Raw genomic sequence first — 14,128 nt, 5'->3', positions numbered from 1 at the left:
TGGAATAAACAGTGCAGAAAGAACACTTATAAAAACAAGGTGGCCCTTTACCCACTGCCCTCTTTTAATGCGATGTGGTTTTAAATGGACAAACCTGCACGGAGTTATAGGCTAGAACGTTACTTGGGAGACCCATAAATGCTTTCCGCAGCAGGATTCTGATGCGTGAGGAACAAGGATCCGTGGGAGTAGTTGTGAAAATATACACAGCTAAAAATAATTGCCTTTTATTCATTTTGTAAGGCTTTGGAAGATTTTCACAGGCCTCGCTGATGGTTACACGGTGAGACCTACACAAGCGGCTTCTAATCTCTCATATACCCCTTTTCAAAATGTCACCTGTTTAACCAAGGCGATAGCCAGGTTTATTTTTTTTGGGGGGGTGGGAGTTGAGGGGTTTTTGTACTCCATACTGTGCACATTTTTCACCGAAGCAGTTCTTGACCTTCGAGATCTGGTCTGTACCAAACTTTTTTTTTTATGTTGTTCTTCCACATGTCATGGATATATGTAACATAGCGTAAATGAATTAAATAACAACATAACCACCTGAAATACCCAATTAGGTTTTTTTTTTCCCCTATAAGGTTCAAGATTTTCTGGATGTTTAACAGATGGCAGAGACTGCATATGCCATGATGAGACTTGGGCTTACTTTTTTTAATTACAAAATATTCTTTGGGGTTTATTCTTCCTTCAAAACACACACACACACACAGACACACACAGACACACACACACACACACACAATGGTATTTGCATCAATGGGTTTTACATCCCATCTCGACAGGGGATTAGACCTTTTATTCACATCAATGGGATTTATATCCTATCTCTGTAGGGGATTAGACCCTCTATTTGATAGGCTGATTGAAATGCAGTTTACATTTTTCTTATTAAGTTTATTTACGCTCTAATAGGTAAACTCACTTAAAAAATTTTTTTGTTTGTTTTAAAGACAGCAGTGGAGAAACTTGGTCCATCCAGAAGCTCTTTAGGAGACCACAGACCGTCCCCCGTTACATAAAAGAGGCCATGTGCAGCTGCTCTCCTCAATAAAGAATTGTGCTCCCTGGAGACTACAGGTCCCAACATGCAATCCAGCGAGCGACTGGGAACAAGGCAGAGAACTGCATGCTGGGGTGTGTAGTCACCGCACGCTCTCCGCTACAACAAAGATGACCAGAGCCAGAGCTCAGTTTTAAATTAGCGGCCCTCAATTTTGGGCCCCCGACGCTGCAAGGTGAAGGATCTTTGGCTCCTAAAGTGGGGGACGTCGACGCAGTTCTTTCCGTCAACGGATTTTACATTTCTTATTTTCATCGGCTCATTCTACGTTCCAATCCCTCGCCCAAGTCAACTGCGCTCCTCCTCTACGGTTTCCACCGTCGACGCCCTCTCAGACTCGAGGACTCAGTTTCTGTTGAAATCAATCAATGTATAAATGAAGAGAGCCCCTACCTCTTCGTTTCAAAGAATAGAAAAGCCCGTTAATAGGTAGCTGGCTCTTGGTACCTTCTGGGAGATTTAGGGTCATAAAAAAGAAAATCACCGCAGGTGATACTGGAAAGGTTAGAGCTAACTTGCTCTCTGCTACAACAAAAGACTGAGGGAATGCTCTGCCTTAACTGCAGTGAGATGGCACTTGGAGGTTAATCATTTGCAAATCAACCATAGCTCCAGGAGGGTAAAATGCCTACACCTCTGTGCAATCTATTACTAATTCATCATTCACAACTCCCCAGCTCTGCCCCACAACTTAAAAAGGCGGTAGCGTTCAGGGCACGGTTGCCCCATCGAGTCCAGAAACTCTCTTTCCCCTGGCCCGCGTGACTTTCTGGCGGAAGAATGACATCGGGAGCGGGCTGCACTGTCGCTGTCCCTGCCAAGTTGGGTATTAAATATCTCGTTCAGCACTGCGATGATCTCTGAGATTTTTTTTAAAAAATCCGTTTTATGGAACGCTGCACCTATATACAGATCGTCTGCAGTCTCCTTCAAGGCCTGAATCCAATTTGAAATGATATTAAAAAGCCGTCTTTTCCCCAGCTGTTGAGATGGAGAATAATGCTGGGAGAGGTGCCCCAAGTTAGCTTTAACTAAATTCTGATAAAGTACACCTACTTTAACATGGATGCCTACTCTACAGGCAAGTAGATGGCTTTCATAAAATCAGAGGGTTTTTTTTCTTTTTCCTTTGGTTCTTTTAGAACAGGGGAAAACATACAAAGGTGGTATAAAAGATACATCTCCTGCAACATGAGATTAGAAAGACTAAGTAATGTCTGCGCCACGCAGTATATGCCCTGTGGAGTAAGTATGTGATAAAAAATAATTAAATGCATTAAAAATCTTCGATAGCACTAAACAAGGTAAGTCTTAAAATCAATAAACAATGGACTGTAGCACGGGAAAGTCATTTACCAATACGGCTTCTAACAGTCCTGGTGCTTAAAAAATAACAACAATAATTACGATGATGAAAATGATTTTTTCGCAAACTGCATTGAAAAGGTTCTTTACCCACAGTACGGGAGCTGCTTAATTCTCCAAAGAGCTCCCCATTTTAATAGTTAAATATATCACTATGTCTGTGAGGTCACTTCAAGAGAAAAATGAACAACGTTCGCAAATATGTTTCCTGACAGAACCCCACATAAAACAACACAGAGGGAGCAATTCCATCGCCAACACATGCCAAGATGACGGACTGTTAACTCCCAAGGATTGGCTCTTGCGTGACATGTGACTGTGAACGTATTTCGCTGTACTTTAGTTAGACTCAATTACTCAGTACAAGAGCGAGCGGAAACCCAACTGTGTTCTTAGATCCTTAAAAGGCCCTGGCTTATTTTTTTCTGTCATTTTTAGTCTCGTCCGCTGTCGGTCTCCTCAAGTCGGAGAAAGAAAGGGAGAGGGTGGAGGTAAAGGGACGGGTTGAAATGAACGATTTCTTTTTAAAACATCTGATGAAACCTTAAGCTTGAAAAATCTTTTCATAGGCTAGGGGAATTCCCACCCTGCACAGATCCCCAGATCCTGCAACTGAACAAATGTAGTAAAGGTCGGTTTTATATTTACTTGAACGGTAATTAGAAAAGGGACGATTAAAAAGCGTTTGACTCTTTTCGTTTTCCATTAAGCGCTAGGAATGCCGCTCAGCTGTTTGGGCCACTCTGATTACTCCAATCTATCCAGGGATCACATGGAAAAACTGCTAGCTGAATTTCACTTCCGACAAAACCAGTCAGCTTCACGGCTCTGTATGGACTTGCCCCACCTCTGAGCTCTTGTCATCTGCTATTCCCCTACTCATTCTCGTTGGGAAGCAGCATGGCCTAATGGAAAGAGCATGGGCCTGAGGGTCCAAGGACCTGGGTTCTAATCCCGGCTTTTCCCCCTTGTCTGCTAGGTGACCTTGGGCAAATCACTTCACTTCTCTGGGCCTCGGTTCCTTCATCTACAAAATGGGGATTCAATACCTGCTCTCCCTCCTACTTAAACCGTCAACCCCATGTGGGACCTGATTTTCATGGATCTACCCCAGTCGTAAGAACAGTGCTTGGCACAGAGTAAGCACTTAACGAACATCACAATTATTACTGCTATTACTATGCGTTTCTTCCACACTCACCTTCTACCCCTTCCTCGACTCTCCAGCCTCCATTCCTTGGCTCAAACCATTTCCTTGGCTTGGAACGGCTTCCTGCCCCAAATCCGTTAGACCACAACTTCAGCCACATTCCAAGCCCTGGTAAAATTCCACCTGCTCCAACAAGTCTTACTCGGGTAATTCCCAGCACCCTCGGTTGAATGAACTTGTCATCCAGATATAGGACTTATAAACTTAATTATACCTATCCTCAGCGCTTTGAAAAATGTATCTACTCGATTGTAAATTCAACTATTCACTCCTGAACACTTCTGAATATATGACTATTCAACTGTAAACTCAACTACTTATGCTGACCTCTCTATTTGGGAATATTTTTATGCATGACTCCCCCATCAGAGTGGAAGCTCCTTGGGGGCGGGTTTCGTGACACTTGTTTGGTCTCCCCAAGATCTTAATACAGAGTATTGCACCCAGTGGGTGCTCAATAAACACTATTACTAATAGTACTTTCCAGGGGGAGAAGAGGGACGGGACGGGGGTGGGAGAGGGGGTGTCAATATTCGGAACCCAGGTAACACATCCGGATTTTCATTACTTGGCGTGGCCGCTCGTCTAGTTCACCGAGGACGGTCCAGTTTTCAGCTGGTCTGTCACCTGTCCGGCAGAGATACGGCACGGCCTAGTGGACAGAGCGTGGGCCTGAGCGTCAGAAGGACCTGGGTTCTAGTCCCGGCTCCACCGCTTGTCTGCTCTGTGACCTTGGGTAAGTCACTTAATTTCTCTGTGCCTCATTTACCTCATCTGTACAATGGGGATTAAGACCGTGAGCCCCACGTGGGATGGGGATTGTGCTCAACCTGATTAGCCGTTATCCGCTCCAGCTTGACACATGGTAAGCACCTAACAAATACCATCACATGGCGCTAGAAACCATTATCAATCAATTGGGTGCTAACCAATTGCGGGGCACTGTCCTAAGCGCCGGGGAGAGAGAGTTCGATACAACAGGGTGGCCCAAAGCGAGTGATACATTAATTATTTTAATTTCAACCATCGCACCTCCCTCCGCCGCTGCGTCTCTCAGCTCAGATATGACGTCCGCATTCACGGAAACATGGGACAGGAAAGCGACGATTCTGGAGCAAGTAGAAGTGCACGTTGGGTACGCTGTACAAGTACTCTGGTACCACAGCACTTACGTACCTGCCTGTAGTTTATTTATTTCTATTAATGTGTCTCCCCACATAGATCATGAGTTCATTGTGGGCAGGGAATATTTCTGCCTGCTGTTATAGTGTACTCTCCCAAGCGCTGAGTACGCTGCTTTGTACACAGTAAGCACACATTAAGACTGAATCAATCAATGAATGAATACTCCTCTAGACTGTAAGCTCACTGTGGGCAGGGAATGCGTCTTAATGTTATAGCCTACTCTTGCAAGCGCTTAGCACAGTTCTCTGCACACAGTAAGTGCTCAATAAATACAACTGACTGCCTGAATAGTGTGGCCCGAATCAGGCTGACTTTGGCAAAAATGGCATTCATGTGACATCATCACATCGCGCCGGCATTAAAGATACGTGACGGCACGTATGTCTTAGAGTCCGGGTTACCGGCCACCTATATACCGGTAATGTAGTCTGTGAATCGATTACAACTTCCTGGTTTGCCTTTCTGGGCCTACCCATATAGATCCTCTATTAATTTGAAAGAAATTTGGACAAAATCAGCCACAATTGCTTAACACTCTGGAAGCACTAACTTTAAAATACAAGTGAAAAGAACAGGAAGAACACGTGATAAAGGTAAATGCGAGGACATTAAAAGAGGGTGTCTGAAGAATATAAGAAATGGGGAGAGAGGATAAGTATTTATGGGAAATGAATAAAAGAATTGTGCTTCTAAAGCACTTTTTAGAAGAGGATTCCTACATCTTTTCCCCGTTATTGATTAATTGATTAAGCCTCCCACCACCCCAGTGAGGTTGGTTAGGATGAATAGGGATCGGTTCAACTATCACTGAACTGCAGCTTTCACTAAGGTGCAACGCGGCAGCTGTTTTAACAGCCACACAGGAACACTCCACAAGAGTCTAGGTCAGGAAGTGAAGAAGAATCTTGTTGAAGGTGCCCAGGGAATTGGAGTAGGCAAAATGTAATTATCGGATTTGGAATTGGGCCAGAATCCCCGGGCTGATGTCCCCTTCATTTATGAAAACGCTACGGAATCTCTAGCAGGTAAGGTGAAAATTGTGGACTTATACGTGTGTGCCTATATACATTTATATATATGTATGTATGTGTGCGAGAAGCAGCGTGGCTTAGCGGAAAGAGCCCGGGCTTGGGAGTCAGAGGTCGTTGGTTCTAATCCCAGCTCCGTCACTTATCGGCTGTGTGACCTTGGGCACGTTACTTAACTTTTCTGTGTCTCAGTTACCGCATCTGTAAAATGGGGATTGAGACTGTGAGCTCCAAGTGGGACAACCTGATTAATGTGTATCTACCCCAGTGCTTAGAACAGTGCTCGGCACATAGTAAGCGCTTAAATACCACCATCATCATTATCATATATATGTGTATATATATATTGGTCTTGGTACTTGAAGAATTCATTCAGTCGTATTCATTCAATCGTATTTATTGTGTGCAGAGCACTGTACTAAGAACTTGGGAGAGTGCAATATAACAATAAACAGAGCCATTTCCTTCCCACAATGAGCTTACAGTCTCTAGAGGCTCCACTGAATGAAATTCACCTGTGGACACTTGTGTTCTTTCTGGACAGTCATGTTTGATGTTTGCCGTGCTTAGCGCTGTTCACCCCCTTGTATTGCTTCCGTTTTTTATTTTTCAGCCACCTGGTGTCCCACGATGCAAAGACTACATTCTTACTCTAAGTCTATAAAAAACGCGGATTTACATTTCGATCGACAGACAGTGCCAATCTACCCTTCGCCTATCCGTTGCGCAGTCTCATATTTAAGATGCCTTCCAACCACATCCAAGAATTTGACCTAGATCAAACCTGTTTGCTAACAAAACCCCAAATTATCAGTTTGATTTATGCTCCCCGGGAAAATCCTCTAGTGAGAACTCTTTGGCAGTGTTACCACTTTCACACTCAGTTTTTTAGAGTTCCATAGAGATGATTGAGCAAACTTTTGTTTTCTCTAAATGATAAGCAGCAAGTGGACCATCTAGATGGCAAAATTAAGCTTATTGATTTATGCTCCCCGGGAAAATCCTCTAGTGAGAACTCTTTGGCAGTGTTACCACTTTCACACTCAGTTTTTTAGAGTTCCATAGAGATGATTGAGCAAACTTTTGTTTTCTCTAAATGATAAGCAGCAAGTGGACCATCTAGATGGCAAAATTAAGCTAACTGGAAAATTTAAACACAGAAAGGCATTAATGCTAGCATGGGTTTGATCCCTTGCTTTTCCACCTATTTCAATTAAACCCGAATGAACCAAAATCAAACGACTTCTGTTGGGAAAAACAACTTCCCTACTGGCCTAGTGACTCTTAAGTAGAACAGCAGGTAAGGTGAGCCAGAGAGCATTTTTCAGAACACGGCAATGATTTGGTCCTGGTCATCTAAGTTCTGGCGATCAGTCAACATGATTTATTCAACTACTGAGAGCTTACTGTGTGTACAGTACCCTTCTAAGTACTTAGAAGTGCTTTGAGAAGCAGCGTGGCTCAGTGGAAAGAGCCCGGGCTTGGCAGTCAGAGGTCATGGGTTCGAATTCCGGCTATGCCACTTGTCAGCTCTGTGACTGTGGGCAAGTCACTTCACTTCCCTGTGCCTCAGTTACCTCATCTGGAAAATGGGGATTAACTAACTGTGAGCCTCACGTGGGACAACCCAATTACCCTGTATCTACCCCAGCGCTCAGAACAGTGCTCTGCACATAGTAAGCGCTTAACAAATACCAACATTATTATTATTATCACTTGGGGAGAGTACAACAGAGTCAGCATTCATGATTCCTGCCCTCGAGAAGCTTATACTCTGGTGAGAGTAAGAGACACTAGAATAAATTACAGGCAGGCCATTCTTCTTGAGCTGGGGTGTACAACAGAGCTGCCCTTGGTCTCAGTGATGTTCACTGAGAGCCAATCAAATCATTCAGTGGCATTTGTTGAGCACTGTACTAAGCGCTTGGGAGAGTACAATACAACAGAATCAGAAGACGCATTCCCTGCCCATCATGAGTTTACAGTCTAGGGTCTCGATCAATCAATCAATGGCATTTACTAAGTTCTTACTGGATGCAGAGCACTGTACTAAGCTCTTGAGAGAGTGTGATGTAACAGAGTTCTTACATTCGTTCCCTGCTCTACTCTATTCCAAATGCTTTCCGCTGCTTTTTAAAAATTTGGCATTTGTTAAGTGTTTAAGTGGGTGCCAGGCATTGTACTAAGCGCTGAGAGAAGCAGCATGGCTCAGTGGAAAGAGCATGGGCTTAGGAGTCAGAGGTCGAGGGTTCTAATCCCTGCTCAGCCAACTGTCAGCTATGTGACTTTGGACAAGTCACAACTTCTCTGTGCCTCACTTCCCTCCTCTGGAAAATGGGGATTAAGACTGTGAGCCTCACGTGGGACAACCTGATTATTCATTCATTCATTCAATAGTATTTATTGAGTGCTTACTATGTGCAGAGCACTGTACTAAGCGCTTGGAATGTACAAATCGGCAACAGATAGAGACAGTCCCTGCCCAGTGATGGGCTTACAGTCTAATCGGGGGGGATTACCCTGTATTTACCCTAGCGCTTAGAACAGTGCTCGGCACATAGTAAGCGCTTAACAAATATGAACATTATTATTATTATGCAAGTTAATCAGGTCAGACGCAGTCTCTAGCCCACATGGGTTCCTGGACTAACTAGGAGGGAGAACAGGTAGTGAATCCCCATTTTGCAGTTGAGGAAACTGAAGCACAGAGAAGTTAAGGGACTTGCCCAAGATCACACAGCAGGCAAGTGGCGGAGTCGGGATTAGAACCCAGATCTTCTGGCTCCCAGGGCGTGCTTTTTCCACTAGGCCCCGCTACTTCCCTTCAAAGTGATAAATCTAAATACTCTCCCTTTGTTGAATCGCAAATGGAACGTGGGGAATTCAGTCCCAATGGTTCCCGGCAGACACCTATGGCAAACTACAGGGACACTCGACGTAAAGTTTAATTGACTTTCCCCCAATTAGACTGTGAGCCCGTCACTGGGCAGGGATCGTCTCTGTTGCCGAATTGTACATTCCAAGCGCTTAGTACGGTGCTCTGCACATCGTAAGCGCTCAGTAAATACTTTTGAATGAATGAATGAATGAATGAATAATGGATGAATTCCATCGGTGAGGAAATTATTTTTCTCTTTCTTCAAGATGCCTATGGTCAAGCCCGGTTGTGTGTGGAATTATCGGGGGGCAGGAGGAGACCGGGGGAGGGGAAGGGAAAGGAGGGTAAATCGCATTACAAAGCCAAGCGAGGCTTAAAATCAGCCTATCCCCTTTTCCGGGGCCGCCGCCGCTAATCCTAGCTGCCCCTCTTCTGCTGATCCCACCATGGATCATTGTTCGGTCAATAAGGCTGCTGGGTAAGTGACACAGCTATCACTCTTGCTTAATCTCCACAGGCCTAATGTATGTGCTGCTGAATTTACTTATCTCAGTAGGCAGCACGGTCTCGCCCAGAGTGGTTATGTTTTAGACTTTGTAAGAACACGATGTCAGGGGTTTTGTTGCTGCCGCATCAGCCCGCAACACCTTCTTTCCACTCGACGCCGAGCTGGCAGACGTGCGGAATCAACGGGGTCCGGAGGCTTCCGTGGCAAGGAGGCAGCGACGCTCACGAAGTAGGCAGCCCGCGGGCAACGCGGAGCTTTGTCTAAGTCGTCAAGCGTCCTCCCGGCCGTTAGCGTCTTCCCTGTCTCTTCCCTTCCCGGCTGCGTTTTCCCTACCCGGCGTTTCTCATTTCCGGCAAAGGGCACGAGGGTCTAAACTACTCTGTTTGAAGCCCCGATCCGGGGAGATAACCTCGGCACCCCGGCAGCTACTGGGAGAAAGGCTCGGCTGTCCGAATGCCCTGGCGCTTTCAATCGATCGATCGCATTTACTGAGCGCTTACTGTGCGCAGTGCTATACTGAGCGCTTGGGAGAGTATAGAGTTGACAGACATGCCCCTTACCCACAGTGAGCTTACGGTCTGGAGGAGGAGATTATTAGGAGGAAAACTGTCCTGAAGTTTGCTCTACTTAGGTACAAATGAACATCGAGAACCCGTTTCTTCCTTTCCTGTTAGAAGAAACCAGGCACGTTCACTGAGGTTTCCAGGGCAGGGATGAGATGGGTCATTTTGTCTATTTGTAATACTGTACTCTCCCAGTGCTCAGTACAGTGCTCTGCACAAAGCGCTCAATAAACACGATTGACTTGTGGGGGAATATCTGTTGCCTGGTGAACACACCAGAATCGGACCGAATTACAAGCCGTCTTTCAGCACAATCGGTCGATCGATCATCTTCATTGAGCACTTACTCCAGGCAGAGCACTGTACTAACCGCTCGGGAGAATACAATATAACAGGGTTGGTAGACACGTTCCCTGTCCACACTGAGCTAGAGGCGAGCTTACAGATCAGAAGGGAGAAAGCACATTTAGGAAAAGAAAACGGAACTGATTGAGTGGAAAAGAGGAAGTGACATGGAGGCGGCGTGTTGAACGGGCAGCTTTTCCCGGCGGTCCGAAGGCGTGTCACCGGAGACTACCTGTGACGGGGAGGAGACATTCCCGCGCTCCGGTTCCTGCCTCCAGCTCTCCGACTGTTTGTTTTGTGTGACAGTTAGACTGTCATATTTTTAGATGGTTAAACCTCTGCTCCGGGGTTTATACAAGATCAGAGCACTTGTCAGTCTTGGTGCAGGTAGAGTGAGATAGAGTGGTTGAGCAGTTCATTTTTCTTGATAATTACACTCCATTAACCTTCCACATGAGAGCTCCCCTGTGCTTTCATACCAGCCGCACCAACTGGCCGCGTTTGATAAGGCTCTACGGAGTCTGCAAGACCAGCACGTGTAACAAAAGGAACTCTTTAATACTGCAGACTTAAGCAGAAGCCGAATGCAGCTCCGTTACTTACTGGCAGACATATTCAGCTCAATTATACATGTAGAGAGACGAAAACAAAAAAACAATCCCACTGCCCCCCAAAACCAAAATCACAAAGCTGGAAATCAGAGGAATGAATGGCGCGAACTATACAAGCCAGAGGCGAATCTACAAATCCTCTGAAAATCATATGAAACCCTCAAATTTATGCCTTCCCTTTTGATGACGTGACAACCTACAAGAAATGCATCTGGAGTACTTAAGCATACAGGGGTGGTATAAAAAAGAAAGTGACACTATATTAAAATTAGATTCTTATTAGGGTCTGCAGTGTAAACCGGTGTAGCAAAAAGGTAATTTACTTATCCAAACTACCCCGCTTTACGCATTTCCCTATAACATGCTCTCCCGAAAGGGCAAAGTGATTTAACAAACACCACCGGCTATACCTTCACCCTTCTCGCTAGCGGCCACATCAATGACCGCTCTTTCTGAAACGGAGAGGTGTTCGACTAATAATGTATTTCTGCAGGAGCTTTAAATTCAGGGCCCGGAATGCTATTTTCCATACGCCCAAAGGTAGACTATGGCTGCGCACCTCAATCCAAACTCAGAGCAGATGTTTTCCAACGGATAAAAAGAGAAACCAATGTGGGAAGTGGATGATGTGTGTAATCTTGAATAAAATTGAGATTATTTTGGAAATAAAAGGTGCTTTATTTATACGATCACCTTCCTGAGTTATTGTCATTCAGTTCTATCACCTCTTGAGTAAAAAGCTTCCTGTTTCAGCTGCCTTGATTTACTGGGCATAACCCTTTCGAGACCACACTTAGACCAGAGGCGGCAGAAAGCTGCCATGACGAGGAATCTCCCTTCCTCTCCCTGGCTGGAAACGCATTATCTGAATGATCCCGGTGCAGGGTTTAGCACAATCTGACAATCAGTGTTTACTGAAGCAATCTGAACGGCAAACCTTTTCATCTATCAAACAATACATTTAAAGCGCTTAAGCCAGCTTATTAGGATGTTTTCGAGCGATAGGAAAGTACCGCCAAGTCCTGCTTCTGAAAAGTAATGAGATGCTTAGGACTTTTGAAGAGGTTTGGCAGAGTAATATTTGTCTGGATTTCACATTCTGACGACTGATGATTAGATTTGGGAGTTACGCTCTACCCTTTCTTTTTCTGCACTCAGCTGTGAACAGAGGGATTGAAAATTTCTCATACACAGTTTAACTTCACTCAAGACCACTATTAATCTATCCTGCTATGTGTTTTGGGGGCATCCAGCACTGTGATGTCTTTTTCTTAATGTTTTCTTAAAGACACATATTAGATCTGGCCCGCGACTTCGACGTCATCATTTTTAAGGCTTGTTTATTGGAGACATTTTAATATTTTCTTGCTACAGGTAGATGTTACAACACAAATGCTAAAATACGACAGAGCATCCCTAAATCAACAGGTAGAGTCAGTCAATGTGCATGGGAACATTATCCTAGGTCCTTCTCTAAAAGCTCAGCGTGTTTTGCCATTTCCCAATCACTAAGATTCCAAGGAACGCATCTGCTAACTCTGTTGTACTGTACTCTCCCAAGCGCTTAGTACCATGCTCTGCACACTGTCAGTTCTCAATAAATACCACTGATTGATCGATTTCATTTGCCAAGAAACTGCGTTACGTTCGGCCTGAAAAGAGGGGAGGGTACGGTAGAATCCCACCACCCCCAAGCACGTTGGAAGTAGCGTGGCTCAGTGGAAAGAGCCCGGGCTTGGGAGTCAGAGGTCATGGGTTCGAATTTCGGCTCTGCCTCTCGTCAGCTTTGTGACTTTGGGCAAGTCACTTATCTGTGCCTCAGTTACCTCATCTGGAAAATGGGGATTAAGACTGTGAGCCTCACGTGGGACAACCTGATTACCCTGTATCTACCCCAGCGCTTAGAACAGTGCTCTGCACAGAGTAGGCACTTAACAAATACCAACATTATTATTATTATTAAATTAGGCAGAACCAATCTACCCGTTCCGGATCTGTCATCTCTGAGTCACCGTTGGTCACTTACTTATTCATGCTTGCTGCTTGTCATTCATCCGTTTGTTCAATCATATTTACTGAGCGCTTAATGTGTGCAGAGCACTGTACTAATAATGTTGGTATTTGTTAAGCGCTTACTATGTGCAGAGTACTGTTCTAAGCGCTGGGGTAGACACAAGGGAATCAGGTTGTCCCACGTGGGGCTCACAGTTTTTTTAATCCCATTTTACAGATGAGGGAACTGAGGCACAGAGAAGTGAAGTGACTTGCCCACAGTCACACAGCTGACAAGTGGCTGAGCTGGGATTCGAACTCATGACCTCTGACTCCAAAGCCCGTGCTCTTTCCACTGAGCCACGCTACTAAGCAATTGGGAGAGTTCAGGACAACAATCAACAGACACATTCCCTGCCCACAATGAGCTTACAGTCTAGGGGAACTGTACACATCAACTTGCAGCTGGGCAAACGAGTTTCACACTACAGACACGTTCTGCCACCTCGGCTCCCTCCACTGGAACCAGACACTCCTAGCCAAACCAAGATCTATTACCTTAAATAACTGGAGTTGGTGTTAATTCTCCGGGCATATCCCGTGGCATTGCCAGGCTGAGTCCCGCAAAAATGTGGCCACGTAAGTGGGGTATATTTTCTCATTGATTTACGTGCAAGATCCATTCCAGAACCGGTCCCAACCTGGTGGCCAAGCCCTATAGTTAAGGAAGAATTACACTGGACATCTTTCCCGCACTCATCTCCTCGCCCCTTCCGGCTTTCCCTCCCCTTCAATGACCACGTCCTTTTCCCTCCCAGCTTGAGACTCCCCTCCTCGCCCCTGCCTCGGCTCAACAGCTGATATCAAGTCTCCATCAGGACGGGAAAAGGGAGGGGTAGCGGGAATAATAATAATAATTTGTAAATAATTCTGGTATCTGTTAAGCGCTCACTACTATGTACCAGGCGCTCTACCAAGCGCTGAGGCGGATACGGGCAAATCGGGTTGGACACCGTCCCTGTCCCACGTGGGGCTCACAGTCTCGATCCCCACTTTACAGATGAGGCAACTGAGGCCCGGAGAAGCGACTTGCCCCAGTCGCAGACAAGTGGCAGAGCCGGCATTAGAACCCGGGACCTTCCGACTCCCAGGCCCGAGTTCTATCCAGTACTGGCAGCCACGTCCACAGAAATAGCTGCCATTTCCGTTCTGCCCTGCCTCATCCCTGGCCCATTTCCAGGGAGGCTGGGATGGGGAATTGGACCAATGAGCAGGCGGGGGGCGGGGAGGGGTGAGAAGGGGGTGGAGAGGGCAACGAGGAGGGGGTGGTGAGCCTGGAATTTGGGAGAAGAGCAGGAAAACTGCCAGGAACGG

At 45.7% G+C, this 14,128-nt stretch overlaps 1 protein-coding gene across 11 annotated transcripts in view; it reads right to left on the bottom strand.

Moving 5' to 3' along the window:
• PHF21A (PHD finger protein 21A) overlaps positions 1 to 14,128 on the bottom strand; it is a 198,121-nt gene that overhangs the window by 55,820 nt on the left and 128,173 nt on the right. The window contains exon 1 of one of the 11 annotated variants that reach the window (XM_029060262.2): positions 3,636 to 3,712. The exons of the other annotated variants lie outside the window; for them this stretch is intronic. The gene's annotated coding sequence lies outside the window, so the exon portion shown is untranslated. Of the gene's footprint in view, positions 1 to 3,635; positions 3,713 to 14,128 lie in introns of those variants that run through there. 11 annotated transcript variants of the gene reach the window in all.

The sequence above is a fragment of the Ornithorhynchus anatinus genome, chromosome 3 (assembly GCF_004115215.2).
Source record: "Ornithorhynchus anatinus isolate Pmale09 chromosome 3, mOrnAna1.pri.v4, whole genome shotgun sequence".
Lineage (NCBI taxonomy): Eukaryota > Metazoa > Chordata > Mammalia > Monotremata > Ornithorhynchidae > Ornithorhynchus > Ornithorhynchus anatinus.
This window is presented reverse-complemented; position numbering and strand designations above follow the sequence as displayed.